The sequence below is a fragment of the Arachis hypogaea genome, chromosome 19, assembly GCF_003086295.3.
Source record: "Arachis hypogaea cultivar Tifrunner chromosome 19, arahy.Tifrunner.gnm2.J5K5, whole genome shotgun sequence".
Classification (NCBI taxonomy): Eukaryota; Viridiplantae; Streptophyta; class Magnoliopsida; order Fabales; family Fabaceae; genus Arachis; species Arachis hypogaea.
Genome location: NC_092054.1, coordinates 76,057,547 through 76,078,469, shown reverse-complemented (window position 1 = coordinate 76,078,469; position 20,923 = coordinate 76,057,547). Strand labels below are relative to the sequence as shown.

The window sequence follows — 20,923 nt, the reverse complement described above, 5'->3', positions numbered from 1 at the left end:
TCCTGGGTTTCTTTCCGAGCTACTCAAGGAAAAAAAGTTTTCTCTATGTATGACGAGTTCTTTAGGGACTTTAAAAACTACTATTTCAAGGTCCGAGCTATTGAGGGAGCTCGGCCCTTCCTTTTGGATGAAAATGATGAGCCTACCTTCCCTTTGTGCTGGCAGAAGAATGTAGTAGTAGCTAGGTACCCTTGGGAAAGTCTGGACGAGGTCGAGAAGGCCTTTGTAAATGTGTTAGAGAAAAATTGGGGGGAGCCCCCTCATCTTGACACAAAAAATTTATAGGGGATCCTACCCTTCTTCATTCTGATTTGGGTAGTGACCAACTTCTTGTCTTATAATTCAGGCTTTATGATTGTCGATCTGTCCCTCTCTTGTTTGCAACTGGATCTTTGTTGTTTTTCCTTTTTCAGAGATGGTGAAGTCCACGAATTCTATGAAGCATTTTCGTAGGGCAAAGAAAGCGACAGCTACTCAAAACATCTCGGCCAAGACTGCGGAGGGAGAGTCTCTTCAGGTTCCTCCAAAGAAAGCAACATTGGGTGCTTCTGGGCTGAGGATGGTTATTCCAACTCCTCAGGTCCGGATTGTCCCCTCTGACCCAGTTCGACCATCTACTAGTGCTGCCTCTTCTCCTATTGATGGTCCTCCTCTTAAAAAATAAAAGACTGTTGAACCTTATGACTTGGATGTCCCTGATTTTGATATTGTGGGGTTTGTTGATAATCAAATTGCTCCTTTTGGTCGACTTCCAATGGATGATGTGTCCATCCTTCACCACTTGAACTTTATCACCAGTAGTAGTATTCGGATGGCCCATATGGGTGCAGCCTTATTCCGTACTATTCAGGGTTCCCCAGTTCATGCGACCAAGGCTTTTCTGGAGATGCTAAGTCGGAATTTGATAGAATCAAGGGGGTGAAGGATGAGCTTGATGCCAGGGTAATTAAACTGGAGTTGAATTTGGAGAAGGAAAAGGCACGGACTACCAGGGCTAAGGCGGCTGCAAACTTGGCGGAGGAGATGGTGAAGAAACACAAGGAAAGTTATACCCGCACCTATGCCGAGGTGTTGGAGCTAAGGAGGAGGCTTGACTCAACCCACGCGGATTACGCCAATCTTCAAGGTCATCTTGTAGATACCGTGACAGGCGCTTATGAAAATTTAAAGGCACAAGTCTGAGTTCTCGCTCCTGAGATTGACCTCACTCTCTTCAGCCTGGACAATGTGGTGGAAGATGGCAAGATAGTTCCTGCTTTGGATGATAAAGATGACGGGCCTCCTCCTGCACCGCCAGCCAAAGCTTCTGCGGCCACGACTTCTTCAAATTCTTCTACTGAGGTCAACCATTCCCAACCTGATCTTGACTGTCGAATTCTTAATTGGGAGGATGGGACTGTGGACGCCATCCCTATGAATATTGTTCCTCCTCCTTCAGCCACGAATGCTACTACTGGGGAAACTTTGAAACCCTTATGATCTCTTTGTTTTATCTGTACAACCCAGTTTGTGGGTTTTTAAACTCTAATTTTTTGTAAATATTTGGTGTGGTAGACTTCTTAACTTTCAGTTGCCTCTGTGCAACTTTATTTTGAAAACAAAACACTTTTGAACTCTTGAGGCTGCCTCTTAAGTAGCCTTTTTGAGTCTTTAAATATTTTTGTTTTGATGGATATATTTTTCTGATATGTTGTTCATGCCTTCTGCAACCTTCGTGGAGTTTCATAGAGTGTTGGTACTTTGCTGTCCGACCTCTTTTTGATTAACTCCTATTTTGTCCACTTGGTTGGTCGAGGTGATCGTTGGGGCTAATTTGTCCAGCAACTTTTTAATGTTCCTGTAGAACCTTTTTAGTTAGCCTGAAGAATTTTAATAGCCTTGTCGTGGACTCGTGGCTTTTTGGGCAAAGTTGTGTCCCTTTTAGCGCACGCTTTTCGTTGGTCCGACTTCTCTTGTCAATCCGAACTGTAGCTTCTCGTTGGTCTGACTTTTCTTGTCGGTCCGAGCTGTGGCTTTCGTTGATCCAACTTCTCTTGTCGGTCCAGGCTGTAGCTTTTCGTTGGTCTGACTTTTCTTGTTGGTCCAAGCTGTAGCTTTTTGTTAGTCTGACTTCTCTTGTCGGTCCAAGCTGTAGCTTTCGTTGGTCTGACTTATCTTGTCAGTCCAAGCTAAGTTATTTTTAGTAGTCCATTTTTAGTCAGACCTCGTCAGGCCACTTTAATGGATTACTTTTTATAACTTCTTGCATTGATCTGTTTTGTTTGCTTTCACTTTGCCGACTTTGTCGTGATCAGGCGGTGAATTTGGTTTTCACCTTGCTGACCTTGTCGTGATCGGGAGGTGAATTTAGTTTTCACCTTGCCGACCTTGTCGTGATCGGGCGGTGAATTTAGTTTTCACCTTGCCAACCTTGTCGTGATCGGGCGGTGAATTTTTGTGCTCAGATCAATGCGTCTTGGTAGGAAACTTTTTTAGGAAATCTTAAAAACTTTATTCAAGTAGAAAATAGGCATAAAGACAAGAATATATACATATGAGTGTTTACCTTTCTAAATCGGGCAATTTTGTAGATCTTGGCTTGGTGCCTCATTAAAAAAGCTTTTCAGGAAAAAGAGTGCACCTTGACCTAAGATCTTTATTACTTTCTAACTATAGTACCTTCTTAGGTTACAGGCATGCCATGACCTTGGTAGCTCTCCTCCCTCTAAGTCAGATACCTTGTAGTAGCCTTTTCCCAGTACTTCTACTACTCGATAAGGTCCTTTCCAGTTAGTTGCTAACTTCCTCTCTCCTGATCGACCTGCTCCGATGTCATTTCAAATTAGGATGAGATCGTTGTTGGCAAAGCTTCACTGGATTACCCTCTGATTATACCTTGAAGTCATTCGGTGCTTTAGAGCCTCTTCTCTAATCCGAGCTTTTCTCGAACTTCTGGAAGTAGGTCGAGCTCTTTCCTTTGATTTTGGGAGTTGGCCTCTTTATTATAGAGGATTATTCTGGGGGATCTTTCCTCTATCTCCACTGGGATCATTGCCTCCATTTTGTAAGCAAGTCGGAAGGGTGATTCCCCTATGGTGGAGTGCGGAGTTGTCCGATATGCCCATAGGACTTGTGGGAGCTCTTCGGCCCAAGCTCCCTTTGCATCCTGTAGTCTCTGTTTTAACCCAGCTAGTATGACTTTGTTGGTAGCTTCTGCCTGTCCGTTAGCTTGTGGGTGTTCTACGGATGTGAATTGGTGCTTTATTTTCAAATAAGCTACCAAGTTCCTGAAACCTGTATCAGTGAATTGAGTGCCATTATCTGTGGTGATGGAGCAAGGGACCCAAACCTTGTAGTAATATTTCTGTATAGAAATTTTTGACTTCTTTGAGCGGTGGCATCAGCTAGGGGCTCTGCCTCAATCCATTTTGTTAAATAATCTACCCCTAAAATGGGAAAATTAACTTGTCCGGACCCCTGGGGAAAAGGTCTGAGGAGATTGATGGGTGGAAAGTTAGATTTCCACACAAAACTCACCGGCAAGTGTACCGGGTCGCATCAAGTAGTAATAACTCACAAGAGTGAGGTCGATCCCACAGGGATTGATGGATCAAGCAATTTTAGTGGGTGATTAATTTAGTCAAGCTAACATTGGTTAGTTGGATGAAATTAAAGCAACAGAACACAAGTTGTAGGAATTGTAAAATGCAGAAGGTAAATGACAGAAGCTTAGAGAGCAAGGAATATAAATTGACAGAATCTTAAATGACAAGAAATGTAAATTGCATGAAATGTAAAGGGGGCTGGGTATTGGAAATTAAAGAGGCTGAAAATCAAAGCTCAGGACAATTGCAGGAATTGTAAATTGCAGGAAATGTAAATCAAGCTCACAGCAAACTCAAATGTAAATTGCAGCGGAATTAAATTGCATAAAAGTAAATTGAACAATGAAAACAGAAAGCAATGGGAACAGAAGATTAAAATCAAGCTCAATGTAACTGAATTGTAAAACTACAGAAAGCGAAATTGGAGTAGAAGATTCCAGGAATTTAATTTTGCATAAACTGAATTCAATGTAACTCAAATGTAGAAAGTGCAGAAAAATTAAAAGTGTTTCAAAGAAAGCTTTCTATTATACTCCTACTCCTATTGCTCTCTAGCAGAGCCAGCCTTTTTTTTTTTTGAAAATGAAACAGATGCCTTTATATAGGCTTCAAAAATAAAAATGAAATTGAAATTGAAAACAAATTACAATTAAATGAAATTCCTAATCTAATTGATCCTTGTGCCTTTGAGTGAAGTCAATTGGGCTTTGCTTGCTTTGGATTTGAATGAAAGTGGATCCGGATGCATTTGGTGACTTGGTTCTGTGAAGAATTGGATCCAAGATGGCATTTGATTGAAAATGGACCAAGGGTGCTAGCTCCAGTGGAGCACTCCATTTGGTTAGTGAACTGAGCGCTCACTAGCCCCTTGTGTTCCCCTTTCGAGCCTTGGTCATTGCCTCTCTTTGTGCCAATTTCCTCTTTGCCCATAGCGCTCAGTTAGGTGATGCAACGTAGCGCTCCTTTGATGCGTGGTTCCCTCTTTGAGCCTTGGTCATTGCCTTGTTTTTTAGTTTCCTAGTAGCGCTCAGTTGAAACATTCGAACGTAGCGCCCTTGCGTCCCTTGTGCGAGCTTTGCTTTTCTTCATGAGGCCTGAAAAAGTGAACAAAATTGAACGTGGCGCTCTATTTATTGAACGCTAGGCTTCACGTTCTCATGCTTGTAGCGTTCCGTTGCTTTACTGAACGCTAGCGTTCATTCATGGATTGGCCTTGCATGCTTTTAACGCCTTTGGCAAAGGAAATTTAATAATGCATGCATTCATTTGTTTAATTAATTAATTGCTAATGCATTAATCGTTAAAGCATGATATGTTCGTTGGCCAATTGGCTTTAACGCCATTAATAATGAAATGCATGCTTTAATTTATTTCATTGCATTATTGATTGAATGTTTTATGCATGCATGCTTTTATTGGTTTTAATAATAATGCCAATGTATTAACGTTGCTTTCATTCAATTTAAATGCATGCATGCTTTACTAATTTCATGATGCATGCATAAGGCATTAATGCATGCCATGGCTTCATGGTCATGGGCCACACTTTTAAAAGCGTGGCCTAAGGTTCCAAAGCATGCTCAATCTTCAAAGTGTGCCCAAAATTCCTCTTTTCTTTTTTTTAGCTTATTTTGTACTTTTTTTGCTTCTTTTTCTTCTTATTTCCTACGAAGTTTATAAAATTAAAAGATCAAAGAAATATTCTATTTAAGCACAAAAACATTCAATATTTAAGCACTAATAATAAATTTCTTGTATGAAAAAGCATAGAAAAACATGACATGATGACATGTCATCAGAGATCGAATCCCCACTTTGCAAATGGCCAGGGTGACATCACACTGATTAGCTCTTCTGGTGGGGCGATATGGAAATTAGCATGCTTCTGACATGGTGGACATATCTTGATGAACTCTGTTGCTTCTTTTTGTAAGGTCGGCCAGAAGAACCTTACTCGAAGTACCTTTTTCGAAAGAGCTCATGCCCCTAAGTGATTGCCACACATGTCAGTATGTATCTCTTCCAGGACTTCCTTTGTATTGGATGTAGGTACACATATTAGGAGGGGTGTCGAGATCCCTCTCCTATATAAGACATTACGCACTATAGTATAGTACTGTGCTTCTCGTATTAGCCGCTTTGCCTCCTTCTTTTCTATGCGAAGTGTCTCTATTTTGAGGTATTTGATTATGGGGGTTATCCACCCTTGATCCTGACCTGATATGGTTAGGACCTTTTCTTCCTCTAAGATTGATGGATTTTGCAGTGTTTCTTGGATGACGATTATATTATCACACCTGCACCACTTCCGGTTTTGTTTGAGGAACCATCCACGTAGAGATTCCAGTTTGTGGGAGTTCCCGGGGTATCAGTGTATTCCGCAATGAAGCCGGCCAGATACTGTGATTTGATGGCTGTCCGAGCTTTATATTACAAATCGAATTCAGACAATTCGAATGCCCACTGCACGATTCTTCCAGCTAAGTCTGTCTTCTGTAGAATGCCTTTTATGGGCTGGCTGATCCGAACTTTGATAGTATGTGCTTGAAAGTATGGGTGAAGTCGTCGAGAAGTGAGTATGAGAGCGTAGGCAAACTTTTCTATCCTTTGATTGTTTAGCTCAGCCCCTTGTAGAGCTTTGCTGATGAAGTATATGGGTTGTTGCCCGCTTTCATCCTCTCTGACTAGTGCTGAGGGTATTGCCCGATTTCCCACTGCAAGGTATAATACGAGTGCTTCTCCCTCCCGTGGTCGGATAAGAATGGATGGTTGCCCCAGGAATTTTTTTAAATCCTGGAAGGCTTGCTCGCACTCTACAGTCCATTCAAACCTCTTTCCTTTCCTTAGTGTGGCGTAAAAGCAGAGGGATCTTATGGCTGAACCGGCTAAAAACCTGGACAGGGCTACCAATCTTCCGTTGAGCTGTTGTACCTCTTTGACGCAGGTTGGATTTTTCATGTCGAGTATAGCTCGACATTTATCTGGGTTCACCTCAATTCCTCTTTGAGTGATCATGAAGCCCAAGAATTTGCCGGCTTCTACCACAAAGGTGCATTTCGCGGGATTGAGTCGCATACCAAGCTTTCTGATGGTGTCGAACACTTTGGTGAGGTCGGGCAACAAGAATTCCTCACTTTGTGTTTTTACCAGTATATCATCTACGTAGACCTCCATTAGTTTCCTGATGTGTTATGTGAAGACTTTGTTCATCAATCTTTGGTAGCTCCTGCATTTTTGAACCCGAATGCCATGACGATATAGCAGTAATTTGCTTTTGGGGTTAGGAACGAGGTCTTTTCTTGATCGGGTGGATACATCGGGATTTGATTGTATCCTGAGTAAGCATCCATGAAGGAGAGGTAATTGTATCCGGAAGATGCATCCACCAGAGCGTCCATACTGGGAAGTGGATAGGGATCTTTTGGGCAGGTTTTATTAAGGTCGGTGTAGTCAGTACACATCTGCCATTTCCCATTTGACTTTTTTACCAATACGATGTTGCCTAGCCATAGTGGGTATGTTACCTCCTTTATGAACCCTGCCTTTAGTAAGGGTTGTACCTGTTCTTCCACAGCTTGGGATTTTTCTGGTCCGAGCTTCCTACGCTTCTGCTGTACTGGCCGAGATCCTGGGTATACCGCCAGTTTGTGACACATTAGTTTGGGATCTATGCCCGGCATGTCTGCGGCCTTCCATGCAAAAAGGTTGGTGTTATCCTTGAGGAACTGTACCAGAGACTCCTTTAAGTCTCCCTTTAAGGTTGCTCCGATATTTGTCATCTTATCCTGGGCATCACCGATTTGGAGCTCTTCAGTTTCGCCTTCAGGCTGTGGACGAAGTTCTTCGCGAGCTCGAACTCCCCCAAGTTTAATAGTGTTGACTTCGTCTCCTTTGGGGCTGCCTTCAAGTGTCAGACTTTCATTGTAACAGCATCGCGCAATTTTTTGGTCTCCCTTTATGGTAGCAATCCTTTCTAGAGTTGGGAACTTCATGCATAGATGTGGAGTCGAAACTACTGCGGTGAGCTGGTTCAGCGTTGTCTGACCTATCAGGGCGTTGTAAGCTGAGCTCACGTTGACTACTATGTAGTCTATGTTGAGTGTCCTTGATCGGGTTCCCTTTCCAAAATTTGTGTGCAGTGAGGTATATCCAAGTGATTAGATTGGAGTGTCTCCCAGTCCAAACAAGTTATTCGGATTTGCTCTGAGCTCTTTTTCTTGTAAGCCGAGTTTGTTGAAGGCGGATTTAAACAAGATATCCGCGGAGCTTCCTTGGTCTACCAGTGTTCTGTGAAGATTAGCGTTGGCCAATATGATAGTAATGACCATGGGATCATCATGTCCCGGGATGACACCTATTACATCTTCTTGAGTAAAGGTAATTGTGGGGAGGTCGGATGACCTATCTCCTTCCTCGACATGATATACTTCTTTAAGGTGTCTTTTGCGAGATAATTTAAAGATCCCTCCTCCTGCGAATCCTCCATTTATCATATGAACATGTCTCTCAAGAGTGTGACGTGGTCATTCAGCCCGTCCGACCTCTTCATCCCTTCTTCTTTTTCTTGGTTCATCCGTTTTGTTGGCTAAGTACTGATCTAGTCACCCTTCCCTTGCAATTTCTCTACAACATTCTTTAGGTCGAAGCATTCATTAGTAGGATGTCCATAAATTCGGTGGTACTCGCAATACTCTGTCCGACTTCCCCCTCCTTTTTTGCTTTTGATTGGGCGGGGTGGTGAGATCTTCTCAGTGTTGCATATTTCTCGGTAAACATCTACAAGAGACACCCGAAGAGGGGTGTAATTGTGGTATTTTCTAGGCTTCTCATTGAGTTGATCTCCTTTTTTCTTGGATTCTTTATCCTTGTCCAGAGAGGGGTAGGAGAATCCAGGTTTTAAGGTCTCTCCTAATCAAGAGTTCTCCTCCATGTTAATATACTTTTCTGCCCGTTCTTGTACCTCGTTCAGGGATGTTGGGTGCTTTTTTGATATGGAGTGGCTAAAAGGTCCTTCTCTCAGGCCATTGATGAGACCCATGATGGCTGCTTCTGTTGGCATACTTTGTATGTCCAGACATGCTTTGTTGAATCTTTCCATGTGGTTGCAAAGACTTTCCCGTTCTCCTTGCTTGATCCCTAACAGGCTCGGGGCGTGTTTGGCTTTGTCCTTCTGGATGGAGAATCTAGCAAGGAATTTTTTGGCTAAGTCGTCAAAACTTGTGATGGATCTAGGAGGCAAACTATCGAACCACTTTATTGCTGTCTTTGTCAGGGTAGTCAGGAAGGCTTTGCAACAAACGACGTCTGAGGCGTCAGTGAGATACATTCTGCTTCTTAAATTGCTGAGATGATGGCTGGGGTCCGAGGTGCCATTATATAATGTCATATCAGGAGCTTTAAAATCTTTTGGAACTTTAGCTTTCATAATCTCCTTGGTGAAGGGATCTTGGTCCTTGTGGGAGCTATCATCGAGACTGGACTGAACGGTTTTAGCTTTGAGGTTAGCTTCGAGCTTTAGGAGCTTGTCCTCTAGATCTCGTCGTCGCCTAGTTTCTCTTTGGAGGTTCCTCTCAGCTTCTCGTTGATGTTTGGCCTCTTTTTCGAGCTGTTTGAGATGATCCTATTACTCATGGATAGCTTCCGAAATTTCTATGTTTGGGGGTTGCTTATCTCGCCCGTTTTGAGGTGTGTCTTTGGAGGTGGCATCCGTGTTTTTGTTTGGCGTTCTATCCACCATATCAAAGTTGTGGTCGTTGTCATGGTCGTCCCCCATGGTGATGGGATGACTTCCAGTTTCCCGGCAACGGCAATAATGTTCTGAGGGTTACCTAAAACTATAGGTCGATCTCGGTCGAGATCTGTGGTCGTGGCCAGAGCTGATGTGTTCGACTTGTTGGACTTGGTGTTGCTGCTAATTCTTCGTCATCAGAGGGTGGTGGTACCTGGAAGAGACTCCGATGCTTAAGTTAGCATGGGTTTTAAGTAGGTATTTTATTTAGAATCCGAGTATGAGTTATACCTGGGTGCTCCAGTGTATTTATAGTAGTGTGGGCTGACCTTTCTAGATAAGATAAGTTAGCTATCTTATTTTATCTTTAAGTGAAGCTGTCTTATCTTTAAGGGGGACTGCCTTTATCTTTCTAGGCTTTAGTTGCCTTTAGATTGGGATATGTCCCTTAGTTTGGGCCTTCTTTGGGCCTCTTGTTGGCGATTTGGCCAAACTCTTTTAAAGAAGATGTCGGGAGACCTGATCTGAAGAGATCGGTCGCTTTGTCTTCAATCAGCCCGGGTCGGATAGCTCAACCCAGGATATGAACAGGAAGGTTTCCAACCACTGAGTTGCTTTGTCCCTTAAAGAGAAGGGAAATAGAAGTAGCTTGTAGATGTCTGGATGTACTCCATTAGTTTTGACAGTGTCACATATCCTTAGGAAAACAGATAGGTGTTGATTTGGGTCCTCCAAAGCACCTCCTCCAAACTGGCAGTTGTTCTGAACCAGAGTAATGAGCTGATGTTTAAGCTCAAAGTTGTTGGCATGTACATTAGGAGTAAGAATGCTACTCCCACAATTCCTAGGATCATGAATAGTATAGGAGGCTAGACCTCTCCTGGCAGGTTCGTTGCTGTTGTTAGCCACTCCTTCCTCATGCACATCATCCTCCATGACTTGATCCAAGTCTTCTTTGGAATCCTCTTCACCAACAACTATTTTCCCTCTAGCTTCTCTTTTCAATCTTAGAAAAGTTTTCTCTGGCTCGGAATCAAAAGAGGTTGATGTTGCCTTTCTCCCTCCTGGCATACACAACAAAAAAACAAACCAAATGCAAGTTGAATACTCTATTGCTAGAGTATATGTTAGAATTAGCCGACACAATGTGTCAAAAAGTTAGTATGCTTAAATAAAAACAAAGAAAAATGCTCAATCTAGACTATCACCTACTTAATCATTGTTAATCTGAATCAATACCCGACAACGGCGCCAAAAACTTGATGACTGGAAATTTGCACAGCACAAATTCCTTCGGCAAGTGTACCGAATCGCCAAGTAATAACTCAATGTTAAGTGAGGACGATCTCACAGTGATTGATGGATTAAGCAATTTTAGTTAAGTAATTGATCTAGTTGATCAAATATTTGATGATTGTTGTGAAATTTGTAGAATGTAAATGACATAAAAAATAAATGACTGAAAGATAAAGAGCTGAAAGTAAATTACTGAATGATAAAGAGCAGAAAATTTAAATGACATGAAATTAAAAGAGCCGAAACTTAAATGGCAAGAAAGTAAAGGCAAGAATGTAAATGGCGATGAAAATTAAATTGCATGAAATGTAAATGGGTTTCGGGTGTTGGGAATCAAAGATAACAAGAAACTTAAAGCAATTGAAAGGAAAAGCAATATTGGGTGAGATTCATTAGGGATTGGAGATATTATAATCCTTCATTAATCAATGGGTCTCAACTTCATTCTAAATCATATAAAGTAGATCTATGGCGAATTATAATTAATTGAGTTCCAATTCCTTGGAACCCAATTTCTCTTAACATAACCAATTGCCAACTCCTTGATCTAATTGTTTATGAGAAGATGTTAAGTTCAATTCTCTTATCCAAAAGCCACACAAACTCTTAGGATCTCAATTCAAACTAGGAATTTATTGATCAAAAGATTTATGAGAGAAAGAGCTTCAAACTAATTTCTATGATTCCCCTTCCAAGGATCACATAGAAATTCAAATGGATCTAAACCCCCTTCCGGTAGTGAATAGATCTATTAAGCACAAAAGTTATCTCTTAGCTACAACAAGCGGATTGAGAAGAAGAAGAATTTCCTTAATTCATTTGATTTACAACAGAGCTCCTCCCCCTAATGATGTGGGGTTTAGTTCATCATTGCTCTGAAAAACTTAGAATGAAAAAGAAAGTACATGAAAAGTAACTAAGTACAGAGAAGAAAGAAAATAAATTCAGAGTTTCCCAATTGGGATCCTCTTCTATTAGAGTACGTAATCCCCTTTCAAGTTCAAAACTCTTCCTATATATACTACTTGTGTGATCTTCAAATGAGTCTTCAAGTACTTGGATGTGAGCCCTTGGCCTTAGTTGAAGCAGTTAGCAAACCCTTTGGGCTTTTCTCAGCTTTCTGGAAGATATTAGTTGAAGCAGCATTGACGTTAGGGTGGAGGTTAGTGTGGATAACGCTCTGTACATTGCATGGCTCGCTGATGTTAGTACTGGCGTTAGTGGCACTAACGTTGTTACTAACACCCCAAGTCTTCCTTGCTCCATGTTATTGCTGGCGTTAGTGGCATTAACGTGGCCACTAACGCCACCAATCTTGCCCTTGTCGCTGGCGTTAGTGAATGGCTAACTCCACTACTAACGCCACTGGTGCACGAAATTGTGATCATCAATGGCGCCATCAACATGGTACGCTCAATTGTTGGAATGAAGCAAGCTATGGTCATCTTGTAAATCTCAGTCAGGCGGATATAGAATGGTCATGGAGTTTTCGAATATTAATAATAAAATAGGGATAGAAATGCTTATGTAAATCCTTGATGAGAATTTCAGATAAATGCATGGAGATGCTTTTGTCCCTCTAAACCTCCGCTTTCCTGCTGTCTTCATCCAATCAGTCTTACTCCTTTCTATGGCTGGCTTTATGTAAGGACATCACCACTGTCAATGGCTACTTTTGATCCTCTCTGGAAAATGGTCCGATGCGCTGTCACTGCATGGCTAATCATCTGGAGGCGTCACCCTTGTCAATGGCCATATCCTATCTTCTTGTGAAAATGGTCCAAATGCTCTGTCACAGCACGGCTAATCATCTGAGGTTCTCGATCATACTGGAATAGGATTCACCCTCCTTTTGCGTCTGTCACTACGCCCAGTACTTGTGAGTTTGAAGCTTGTCACAGTCATTCAATCCCTGAATCCTACTCGGAATACCACAGACAAGGTTTAGACTTTCCGGATTCTCATGAATGCCGCCATCAATCTAGCTTATACCACGAAGATTCTGATTAAGAGATCTAAGAGATACTCATTCAATCTAAGGTAGAACGGAAGTGGTTGTCAGGCACGCGTTCATAAGGAATGATGATGATTGTCACATTCATCACATTCAGGTTGAAGTGCGAATGAATATCTTAGAAGCGGAATAAGTTGAATTGAATAGAAAAACAGTAGTACTTTGCATTAATCTTTAAGAAACAGCAGAGCTCCACACCTTAATCTATGGAGTGTAGAAACTCTACCGTTGAAAATATATAAGTGAAAAGTCCAGGCATGGCCGAATGGCCAGCCCCCATGATCTAAGAACTAGCCGTCCAAAGATGTCTAACACGATAGTAAACAGTCCTATTTATACTAAACTAGTTACTAGGGTTTACAGAAGTAAGTAATTGATGCATAAATCCACCTCCGGGGCCCACTTGGTGTGTTCTTGGGCTGAGCTTGAATGTTACACGTGCAGAGGCTCTTTCTGGAGTTAAACGCCAGGTTGTAACGTATTTCTGGCGTTCAACTCTGGTTTGTGACATGTTTCTGGCGTTTAACTCCAGACAGTAGCGTAGAACTGGCGTTCAACGCCCTTTTTACATCGTCTAAACTGGGCCAAAGTATAGACTATTATATATTGCTGGAAAGCCCTGGATGTCTACTTTCCAACGCAATTGGAAGCGCGCCGTTTTGAGTTCTGTAGCTCCAGAAAATCCACTTTGAGTGCAGGGAGGTCAGAATCCAACAGCATCAGCAGTCCTTCTTCAACCTCTGAATCTGACTTTTGCTCAAGTCCCTCAATTTCAGCTAGAAAATACCTGAAATCATAGAAAAACACACAAACTCATAGTAAAGTCCAGAAATATGAATTTAACATAAAAACTAATGAAAACATCCCTAAAAGTAACTAGATTCTACTAAAAACATACTAAAAACAATGCCAAAAAGCGTATAAATTATCCGCTCATCACAACACCAAACTTAAATTGTTGCTTGTCCCCAAGCAACTAAAAATCAAATAGGAGAAAAAGAAGAGAATATACTATAAATTCTAAACTATCAATGAAACATAGCTCCAATCAGATGAGCGGGACTTGTAACTTTTTGCCTCTTGAATAGTTTTGGCATCTCACTTTATTCATTGAAGTTCAGAATGATTGGCATCTATAGGAACTCAGAGTTCAGATAGTGTTATTGATTCTCCTAGTTCAGTATGATGATTCTTGAACACAGCTACTTTATGAGTCTTGGCCGTGGCCCTAAGCACTTTGTTTTCCAGTATTACCACCGGATACATAAATGCCACAGACACATAATTGGGTGAACCTTTTCAGATTGTGACTCAGCTTTGCTAAAGTCCCCAATTAGAGGTGTCCAGGGTTCTTAAGCACACTCTGTTTTTGCTTTGGACCTTGACTTTAACCGCTCAGTCTCAAGTTTTCACTTGACACCTACACGCCACAAGCACATGGTTAGGGACAGCTTGGTTTAGCCGCTTAGGCTAGGATTTTATTCCTTTAGGCTCTCCTATCCACTGATGCTCAAAGCCTTGGGATCCTTTTTATTTACCCTTGCCTTTTGGTTTTAAGGGTTATCGGCTTTTTGCTGTTGCTTTTTAGTTTTAAGAGCTTTTGGCTTTTTCTGCTTGCTTTTCTTTTTCTTTCTATTTTTTTCGCTATTTTTTTCTCTTTTTTTTTCTCCAAGCTTTGTTCTTTGCTTCTTTTTCTTGCTTCAAGAATCATTTTTATGATTTTTCAGATTATCAAATAACATGTCTCCTTGTCATCATTCTTTCAAGAGCCAACATATTTAACATTCATAAACAACAACATCAAAATACATATGCACTGTTCAAGCATTCATTCAGAAAACAAGAAGCATTGTCACCACATCAATATAATTAAACTATGTTCAAGGATAAATTCGAAACTCATGTACTTCTTGTTCTTTTGAATTAAAACAGTTTTCATTTAAGAGAGGTGATGGATTCATAGGACATTCATAACTTTAAGACAAAGTTACTAAATACTAATGATCATGTAATGAAGACACAAACTTAGATAAGCACTTAACATAGAAACGAAAAATAGAGAATGTAAGAACAAGGAATGAGTCCACCTTAGTGATGGTGGCGTTTCCTTCTTGAGGAACCAATGATGTCCTTGAGCTCTTCTATGTCTCTTCCTTGTCTTTGTTGCTCCTCCCTCATTGCTTTTTGATCTTCTCTAATTTCATGAAGGATGATGGAGTGCTCTTGATGTTCCACCCTTAGTTGTCCCATGTTGGAACTTAATTCTCCTAGGGAGGTGTTGATTTGCTCCCAATAGTTTTGTGGAGGGAAATGCATTTGAGGCATCTCCGGGATCCCATGGTGATGAGCTTCATGCGCCTCTTGAGCTCCATGAATGGGCTCTCTTGCTTGCTCCATCCTTTTCTTAGTGATGGGCTTCTCTTCCTCAATGGGAATGTCTCCTTCTATGAAAGCTCTAGCTGAGTAACATAGATGGCAAATAAGATGAGGAAAAGCTAGCCTTGCCATGGGGGAGGACTTTTCGGCTATTTTGTAGAGTTCAAGGGAGGTGACTTCATGAACTTCTACTTTCTCTCCAATCATGATGCTATGAATCATGATGGCCCGATCCACAGTAACTTCGGATCGGTTGCTAGTGGGGATGATGGAGCGTTGTATGAACTCTAACCATCCTCTAGCTACAGGCTTGAGGTCCAGTCTTCTTAGTTGAACCGGCTTGCCTTTGGAGTCAATCTTCCATTGAGCTCCTTCCACACATATGTCCATGAGGACTTGGTCCAATCTTTGATTAAAGTTGACCCTTCTAGTGTAGGGGCGTGCATCTCCTTGCATCATAGGCAAGTTAAACGCCAACCTCACATTTTCCAGACTAAAATCTAAGTATTTCCCCCGAACCATGGTGAGATAATTCTTTGGGTCCGGGTTCTTACTTTGATCATGGTTCCTAGTGATCCATGCATTGGCATAGAACTCTTGAACCATTAGGATGCCGACTTGTTGGATGGGTTTTGTTAGAACTTCCCAACCCCTTCTTTGGATTTCATGTCAAATCTCCGGATACTCATTCTTCTTGAGCTTGAAAGGGACCTCAGGGATCACCTTCTTCTTGGCCACAACATCATAGAAGTGGTCTTGATGAGCTTTGGAGATGAATCTTTCCATTTCCCATGACTCAGAGGTGGAAGCTTTTGTCTTCCCTTTCCCTTTTCTAGAGGATTCTCCGGTCTTAGGTGCCATCAATGGTAATAGAAAAACAAAAAGCTTATGCTTTTACCACACCAAACTTAGAATTTTTGCTCGCCCTCGAGCAAGAGAATAAAGAATAGATGAAGAAGAAGAAGAAATGGAGGAGAGGGAGAGGGAGATGTGTTTCTGTCAAGAAGGGGAAGAGAGGGTTGTGTTGTGTGAATTTGAAGAAGAATGGAGGGATATATATAGGGAAGGGAGGGGGGGTAAGGTTTCGGCCATATAGGGTGGGTTTGGGTGGGAAATTGCTTTTGAATTTTGAGGGTAGATGGTGTTTATGAGGTAGGTTTATGGGGAAGAGTGGATGGATGTGAGTGGTGAAGTGGTGATAGGGAAGAGGGATTGAGGTGATTGGTGAAGAGTTTTGGGGAAGAGTGTTTATGGGATTGTGTGAAAGAGGGGTGAGGAGAAGTGAGTGGAGGTAGGTGGGGATCCTGTGAGGTCCACAGATCCTGAGGTGATCCTGTGGGGTCCACAGATCCTGAGGTGTTCAAGGATTTACAACCTTGCACCAAATTAGGCATGCAAGATGCCCTTGCACACAACTCTGGGCGTTCAGCACCTGATTGGTGCTTGTTCTGGGCGTTGAACGCCCATTTGTTGCCCATTTCTGGCGTTGAACGCCAGAACCATACTTGTTCTGGGAGTTCAGCACCAGCTCTTCTCCAGGGTGCAATTTTGGCGTTCAAACGCCCAAATGCTGCCCATTTTAGGCGTTCAGCACGAAAACCATGCTCTGTTCTGGCGTTGAACGCCAGCCAGATGCTTCTTACTGGCGTTTAAACGCTAGTAAGGTCTTCCTCCAGGGTGTGATTTTTCTTCTGCTGTTTTTGATTCCGTTTTCAATTTTTATATTTATTTTGTGACTCCACATGATCATGAACCTAATAAAACATGAAAAATAATAAAAATAGAAATTAGATAAAAATTGGGTTGCCTCCCAACAAGCGCTTCTTTAATGTCAATAGTTTGACAGTGGGCTTTCATGGAGCCTCACAGATGTTCAGAGCATTGTTGAGACTCTCCAACACCAAACTTAGAGTTTGGATATGGGAGTTCAACACCAAACTTAGAGTTTGGTTGTGGCCTCCCAACACCAAACTTAGAGTTTGACTGTGGGGGCTCTGGTTGACTCTGCAATGAGAGAAGCTTACTGTGCTTCCTCTCCATGGGTACAAAGAGAGATCCTTGAGTTTTATACACAAGGTTGTCCTCATTTAATTGAAGGATCAATTCTCCTCTGTCCACATCAATCACAGCTCTTGCTGTGGCTAGGAAGGGTCTTCTAAGGATGATGAATTCATCCTCATCCTTCCCAGTATCTAGGACTATGAAATCAGCAGGGATGTAAAGGCCTTCAACCTTTACTAACACGTCCTCTACTTGTCCATAAGCCTGTTTTCTTGAATTGTCTGCCATCTCTAATGAGATTTTAGTGGCTTGCACCCCATAGATTCCCAGTTTCTCTATTACAGAGAGGGGCATGAGGTTTATCCCTGAACCAAGGTGACACAGAGCCTTCTCAAAGGTCATGGTGCCTATGGTACAAGGTATTAAGAACTTTCCAGGATCCTGTTTCTTCTGAGGCAATCTCAGTTGATCCAGATCACTTAGTTCATTGGTGAATAAGGGAGGTTCATCTTCCCAAGTCTGAATACCAAATAATTTGGCATTCAGCTTCATGATTGCACCAAGAAACTTGGCAGCTTGCTCTTCAGTAACATCCTCATTTTCTTCAGAAGAGGAATACTCATCAGAGCTCATGAATGGCATAAGGAGGTTTAATGGAATCTCTATGGTCTCTAGATGAGTCTCAGATTCCTTTGGTTCCTCAAATGGAAGCTCCTTATTGATCACTGGACGTCCCAGGAGGTCTTCCTCCTTGGGATTCACGTCCTCTCCTTCCTTCACAGGTTCGGCCATGGTGATTAATTCAATGGCCTTGCACTCTCCTTTTGGATTTTCTTCTGTATTGCTTGGGAGAGTACTAGGAGGGATTTCAGTGATCCTTTTACTCAGCTGGCCTACTTGTGCCTCTAAATTTCTAATGGATGACCTTGTTTCATTCATGAAACTCATAGTGGCCTTATATAGATCAGAGACTAGGTTTGCTAAATTAGAGGTACTTTGTCCAGAGTTCACTGTCTGTTGCTGAGTGGATGATGGAAAAGGTTTATTATTGTTAAACCTATTTCTTCCACCATTATTAAATCCTTGTTGAGGCTTTTGATCCTTCCATGAGAAATTTGGATGATTTCTCCATGATGGGTTATAGGTGTTTCCATAAGGTTCACCCATATAATTTACCTCTGCTATTGCAGGGTTTTCAGGATCATAAGCTTCTTCTTCAGAAGATGCCTCTTGAGTACTGTTGGATGCAGCTTGCATTCCATTCAGACTCTGAGAAATCATATTGACTTGCTGAGTCAATATTTTGTTATGAGCCAATATGGCATTTAGAGTATCAATTTCAAGAACTCCCTTCTTCATAGGCGTCCCATTACTCACAGGATTCCTCTCAGAAGTGTACATGAACTGGTTATTAGCAACCATGTCAATGAGTTCTTGAGCTTCTGCAGGCGTTTTCTTTAGGTGAATGGATCCACCTGCAGAAGTATCCAATGACATCTTAGCCAATTCAGATAGACCATCATAGAATATATCCAGGATGGTCCATTCTGAAAGCATGTCAGAAGGACACTTTTTGGTCAGTTGCTTGTATCTTTCCCAAGCTTCATAGAGGGATTCACCTTCTTTCTGTCTGAAAGTTTGAACATCCACTCTAAGCTTGCTCATCTTTTGAGGAGGAAAGAACTTGGCTAAGAAAATCGTGACCAGCTTGTCCCAAGAGTTCAGGCTATCTCTGGGTTAAGAGTCCAACCACACTCTAGCTCTGTCTCTTACAGCAAAAGGGAAAAGCATGAGCCTGTAGACTTCAGGATCTACTCCATTAGTCTTAACAGTATCACAGATCTGCAAGAATTCAATTAAGAACTGAAAAGGATCTTCAGATGGAAGTCCATGAAACTTGCAGTTCTGCTGCATCAGAGAAACTAATTGAGGTTTCAGCTCAAAGTTGTTTGCTCCTATGGCAGGAATGGAGATGCTTCTTCCATGTAAATTGGAATTAGGTGCAGTAAAGTCACCAAGCATTCTCCTTGCATTATTGTTGTTGGGTTCGGCTGCCATCTCCTTTACTTGTTTGAAATTTTCAATAAGGTTGTCTCTGGATTGTTATAATTTAGCTTCTCTTAGTTTCCTCTTCAGAGTCCTTTCAGGTTCTAGATCAGCTTCAACAAGAATGCCTTTTTCCTTGTTCCTGCTCATAAGAAAGAGAAGAGAACAAGAAAAGAAGAGGAATCCTCTATGTCACAGTAAAGAGGTTCCTTATTGTTAGTAGAAGAAGAAAAGGAATAGGGGTGAAGAAGAATGAAGAATCCAAACACAAGGGTAAGGATAGGAGCAGTGATGTGAGATGAAGAGAAGTGTTAGTAGATGAATAAATAATTAGAAGGAGATGAGGGAGAAGGATTTTTGAAAATTATTTTTGAAAAAGGGTTAGTGATTTTCGAAAATAGTTTTTGAAAAAAGGTTAGTAATTTTCGAAAATTAAAATCAAAAATGAAAATAATTAGTCAATAAAAAAAGAAATTTTGAAAAAGAGGGAAGATATTTTCGAAAATTAGAGAGAGAGAGTTAGTTAGGTGGTTTTGAAAAAGATAAGAAACAAACAAAAAGTTAGTTAGTTAGTTGAAACAAATTTGAAAATCAATTTTGAAAAGATAAGAAGATAGGAGGTTAGAAAAGATATTTTAAAATCAAATTTTTGAAAAAGATATGATTTTGAAAAAAAAAAGATAAGATCAAAAGATATTTTTGAAAAGATATGATTGAAATTAGTTTTGAAAATGATTTGATTTTTAAAATCACAATTAATGACTTGATTCACAAGAAATCACAAGATATGATTCTAGAGCTCAAAGTTTGAATCTTTCTTAACAAGCAAGTAACAGACTTGAAATTTTTTAATCAAAACATTAATTGATGATGTTATTTTCGAAAATTAGGAGATAAAGATAAGAAAAAGATTTTTGAAAAATATTTTTTAAATTTTCGAAAATAAATAAGAAAAATGAAAAAGATTTGATTTTTGAAAAAGATTTTGAAAAAGATAAGATTTTTAAATTGAAAATTTGATTTGACTCATAAAAACAACTAGATTTTAAAAAGTTTTAAAAAAGTCAACTCAAATTTTCGAAATTTATGAGTGAAAAAGGGAAAGATATTTTTTTTTATTTTTTAATTTTTAATGATGAGAGGGAAAAACATGAAAAATGATGCAATGCATGAAAGTTATGAATCAAAGTATGTGATAAATGCAAGAACATCATGAATGTCAAGATGAACACCAAGAACACTTTGAATGTCATGATGAACATCAAGACTTATTTTTGAAAAATTTTTAATGCAAAGAAAGCATGCAAGACACCAAACTTAAGAATTTTTCATGTATAGACACTATGAATGCAAGAATGCATATGAAAAATAAGAAAAGACACAAAACATGAAAACATCAATATCAAACAAGAAGACTTACCAAGAACAACTTGAAGATCATGAAGAACACTATGAATGCATGAATTTTTCGAAAAATGCAAGATGAGTATGCAATTGACACCAAACTTTCAACTTGACTCAAGACTCAAACAAGAAACATGAAATATTTTTTTGATTTTTATGATTTTATGATTTTTTTTTTGTATTTTCTTTTAATTTTTTTTTTTTCGAAAATCATTTTGAAAAAGAAAAATAAGGATTCCAAAATTTTTAATATGAATTCCAGGAATCTTATGCTCTTTAAACTAAAGCTCCAATCAAAGGGTCAGGCATGGCTTAATAGCCAGCCAAGCTTTAGTATGTAACTCAGACATGACACGCCTGACATTCCCTACCCAGAAGAATTAGACATGGCTTTACAGCAAGCCAGGCTTCAACATGCTTCATGAAACACTAGAATTCATTCTTAAAAATTCTGAAGAAAAATATATTTTTGAA

The 20,923-nt window shown here is 40.5% G+C and overlaps 1 non-coding gene across 1 annotated transcript; it reads left to right on the top strand.

The window, feature by feature from the left end:
* The first annotated feature begins 18,550 nt into the window (after positions 1-18,550).
* LOC112780844 (small nucleolar RNA R71) lies at positions 18,551-18,658 on the top strand. The gene has a single exon (XR_003191655.1). It is a non-coding gene; the product is annotated as a small nucleolar RNA R71 (small nucleolar RNA).
* Positions 18,659-20,923: the final 2,265 nt, after the last annotated feature.